A 5,000-nucleotide genomic window follows, 5' to 3' on the forward strand; every position below is an offset into this window, starting at 1 on the left:
CAGCACGCCGACGCCCAATAACAATTCCCCCGCAAATTGTGCACCTCGAGCGGCAGTACTTTAAACGGCGCCGTCTTCGGCGTGGACGGCATGAACCAAGTCGGCAAGCATCGTCACCCAGCACACAGACGTCCACTAACAATTCCTCCCCCCTGCAAATTGCGCGCCGCGAACGGCAGTACTTTCAAGTATGCCGCCTTCGGCGGGGACATCGTGAACCAAATCGGCAGGCAGGCGTCGTCAGCCGGTCGACCGACCCCCAGTTGCATTGCCCCAACGGCCATTGTGCACTTCGAACAGAACAGTGCTTTTAAAATATTCCGCCTGCCGCGTGTACATCATGAAACAAATGGAAAGGACGAACCGGGCGTGCAACCGATGCACGGAGAGTGACAGGTCGTCAAGCAAGTCCGTGGCAATCCGTCGGCCGACTCGGCCGCGGCCAGCAGAGGCGTTTTGGCCCGGGCGCGCCGAACTTTGCGCGCCCTCGGTATGCGTAACACTAGCACATGCCTTCAAAACTCACTACAAAATAACCCCAAAGTATGCCGCCTTCCCCGTGGGCCTTGTTACCAATATCTTGCCCTGCTTCCTGATGCCCTTATGGGGTCGGCTCTGTTCTTGCAGAACCCTCAGGTGGTGCAGAGTCTGGGCCATTTTATCAATATCTTGCCCTGATTCCTGATGCCCTTATGGGGTCGGCTCTGTTCTTGCAGAACCCTGAGGTGGTGCAGAGTCTGCGCCTTGTTATCAATATCTTGCCCTGCTTCCTGAAACCCTTATGGGGTTGGTTCTGTTACAAAACCCTCAGGTGGTGCAGAGTCTGGGCCACTTTATAAATAACTCTGCCTGCATTAGGGTCAGGGTCAGGGTTAGGGTTAGGGTTAGGGTTAGGGTTAGGGTTAGGGTTAGGGTTAGGGTTAGGGTTAGGGTTAGGGTTAGGGTTAGGGTTAGGGTTAGGGTTAGGGTTAGGGTTAGGGTTAGGGTTAGGGGTAGGGGTAGGGGTAGCGGTAGGGGTAGGGGTAGGGGTAGGGGTAGTTTGAACTACTGCCGCTCCAGGCGCGCACTGTGCGTGGGTAATTTTCAGTGGGCGTCGGTGTGCTGGGTGACGATGCCGCCCAGACTCTGCACCACCTGAGGGATCTGCAAGAACAGAGCCGAACCCGCAAGGGTATCGGGAAGCAGGGCAAGATATTGATAACAAGGCCCAGACTCTGCACCACCCGAGGGTTCTGCAAGAACAGAGCCGACCCCATAAGGGTATCAGGAAGCAGGGTGAGATAGTGACACCATTTGTAAAACCGGCAAATCCCACCCAGGAAACATTGCAAAAATTGGCCTCTAATGCTGGAACGTGGGTAAAGCCAAACAAACACGACACGTTTTAAAAGAACGTTACTAAAACAGCCTGGGATATGCCCATGACAAAGGATAGGCCGAACCTCACCAGAAAAAAAGAGAGGGAGACCACGGCAGAGCTGAGGGATAAACATGAGATGGTGATAAAACCAGCAGACGAGGGGAGCAGTAGGGTTACAAATTAATGTCAATATGGGGCCTGCTCCCACTGGGTAATAGACAAAAACATAGAACAGGGTGACAGGAGAGACTGGATAGCACAGAGGATAACCCGTGAGCGAAATAATGGGGTGTATGCAGTTCAATGTAAGGAGTGTACCTTACGGTACATAGGCGAAACAGGTAAAACAGCCTCAGCGGTGATCGACGTGTCAAAGAGGAGTCACAAAGACGGGCAAAATAAAGTGGTTGATTATAGACAATAGACAATAGACAATAGGTGCAGGAGTCGGCCATTCAGCCCTTCGAGCCAGCACCGCCATTCAATGCGATCATGGCTGATCACTCTCAATCAGTACCCCGTTCCTGCCTTCTCCCCATACCCCCTCACTCCGTTATCCTTAAGAGCTCTATCCAGCTCTCTCTTGAAAGCATCCAACGAACTGGCCTCCACTGCCTTCTGAGGCAGAGAATTCCACACCTTCACCACTCTCTGACTGAAAAGGTTCTTCCTCATCTCCGTTCTAAATGGCCTACCCCTTATTCTTAAACGGTGGCCCCTTGTTCTGGACTCCCCCAACATTGGGAACATGTTTCCTGCCTCTAATGTGTCCAATCCCCTAATTATCGTATATGTTTCAATAAGATCCCCCCTCATTCTTCTAAATACCAGTGTATACAAGCCCAATCGCTCCAGCCTTTCAACATACGACCGTCCCGCCATTCCGGGAATTAACCTAGTGAACCTACGCTGCACGCCCTCCATAGCAAGAATATCCTTCCTCAAATTTGGAGACCAAAACTGCACACAGTACTCCAGGTGCGGTCTCACCAGGGCCCGCTACAACTGTAGAAGGACCTCTTTGCTCCTATACTCAACTCCTCTGGTTACGAAGGCCAACATTCCATTGGCTTTCTTCACTGCCTGCTGTACCTGCATGCTTCCTTTCATTGACTGATGCACTAGGACATCCAGATCTCGTTGAACTCCCCCTCCTCCTAACTTGACACCATTCAGACAATAATCTGCCTTTCTACTCTTACTTCCAAAGTGAATAACCTCGCACTTATCTACATTAAACTGCATCTGCCATGTATCCGCCCACTCACACAACCTGTCCAAGTCATCCTGCAGCCTTATTGCATCTTCCTCACAATTCACACTACCCTCCAGCTTAGTATCATCTGCAAATTTGCTAATGGTACTTTTAATCCCTCCGTCTAAGTCATTAATGCATATCGTAAATAGCTGGGGTCCCAGCACCGAACCTTGCGGTACCCCACTGGTCACTGCCTGCCATTCCGAGAGGGACCCATTTATACCCACTCTTTGCTTTCCGTCTGTCAACCAATTTTCTATCCATGTCAGTACCCTACCCCCAATACCACGTGCCCTAATTTTGCCCACTAATCTCCTATGTGGGAGCTTGTCGAAGGCTTTCTGAAAGTCGAGGTACACCACGTCCACTGACTCTCCCCTGTCAATTTTCCTAGTTACATCCTCAAAACATTCCAGTAGATTTGTCAAGCATGATTTCCCCTTCGTAAATCCATGCTGACTCGCAATGATCCTGTTACTGCTATCCAAATGCTCAGCAATTTCGTCTTTTCTAATTGACTCCAGCATCTTCCCCACCACTGATGTCAGACTAACTGGTCTATAATTACCCGTTTTCTCTCTCCCTCCCTTCTTAAAAAGTGGGATAACATTTGCTATCCTCCAATCCACAGGAACTGATCCTGAATCTATATAGAACATTGAAAAATGATCTCCAATGCTTCCACTATTTCTAGAGCCACCTCCTTAGGTACCCTGGGATGCAGACCATCAGGCCCTGGGGATTTATCAGCCTTCAGTCCCATCAGTCTACCCAAAACCATTTCCTGCCTAATGTGGATTTCCTTCAGTTCCTCCATCACCCTAGGTTCTCCGGCCCCTAGAACATTTGGGAGATTGTGTGTATCTTCCTCAGTGAAGACAGACCCAAAGTAACGGTTTAACTCGTCTGCCATTTCTTTGTTCCCCATAATAAATTCCCCCGTTTCTGTCTTCAAGGGACCCACATTTGCCTTGACTATTTTTTCCCTCTTCACGTACCTAAAAAAACTTTTGCTATCCTCCTTTATATTATTGGCTAGTTTACCCTCGCACCTCATCTTTTCTCCCCGCATTGCCTCTTTAGTTAACTTTTGTTGCTCTTTAAAAGAGTCCCAATCCTCTGTCTTCCCACTCTTCTTTGCTATGTTATACCTCCTCTCCTTAATTTTTATGCTGTCCCTGACTTCCCTTGTCAGCCACAGGTGTCTCTTACTCCCCTTAGAGTCTTTCCACCTCTTTGGAATAAATTGATCCTGCAACCTCTGCATTATTCCCTGGAATACCTGCCATTGCTGTTCTACCGTCTTCCCTGCTAGGGCCTCCTTCCAGTCAATTTTGGCCAGCTCCCGCCTCATGCCTCTGTAATCCCCTTTGCTATACTGTAATACAGACACTTCCGATTTTCCCTTCTACCTTTCCATTTGCAGAGTAAAACTTATCGTGTTGTGATCACTGCCTCCTAACGGCTCTTTTACCTCTAGTCCCCTTATCAGATCAGGATCATTAAAAACACTCACTCTATTGGCCGTGATTTAACCTAGCACACAGTGTTGCAAAGCCCATGCAAAGTCCAGTGGGCCAAGCAAACAAATAAGATAGATCTGGCTCGGCGTTCCACATCTCCACATCGTCACCCAGCACGCCGACGCCCATTAACAATTCCCCCGCAAATTGTGCACCTCGAGCGGCAGTACTTTAAACGGCGCCGTCTTCGGCGTGGACGGCATGAACCAAGTCGGCAAGCATCGTCACCTAGCACACAGACGTGCACTAACAATTCCTCCCCCCGCAAATTGCGCGCCGCGAACGGCGGTACTTTCAAGTATGCCGCCTTCGGCGGGGACATCGTGAACCAAATCGGCAGGCAGGCGTCGTCAGCCGGTCGACCGACCCCCAGCTGCATTTCCCCAACGGACATTGTGCACTTCGTACAGAACAGTGCTTTTAAAATATTCCGCCTGCCGCGTGGACATCATGAACCAAATGAGCAGGCAGGCATCATATCATATCATATCATACACATACAGCCGGAAACAGGCCTTTTCGGCCCTCCAAGTCCGTGCCGCCCAGCGATCCCCGTACATTAACATTATCCTATACCCACTAGGGACAGTCAGCCCCCAGCACAACGACGCCCCCGCTAACAATTCCCCACGCACATGGTGCGCTCGAGCTGCAGCACTTTAAAGTACGCCGCCTTCGGCGGGGACATCGTGAACCAAAGGAGCAGGCAGCCATGGTCACCGCCAGCACAACGACGGCGCCGCTAACAATTCCCCGCGCACCTTGTGCGCTCGAGCTGCAGTACTTTAAAGTACGCCGCCTTCGGCGGGGACATCGTGAACCAAAGGAGCAGGCAGCCATGGTCACCGCCAGCACAACC

This window comes from Rhinoraja longicauda, unplaced genomic scaffold, assembly GCF_053455715.1.
Source record: "Rhinoraja longicauda isolate Sanriku21f unplaced genomic scaffold, sRhiLon1.1 Scf000169, whole genome shotgun sequence".
NCBI classification, from domain to species: domain Eukaryota; kingdom Metazoa; phylum Chordata; class Chondrichthyes; order Rajiformes; family Arhynchobatidae; genus Rhinoraja; species Rhinoraja longicauda.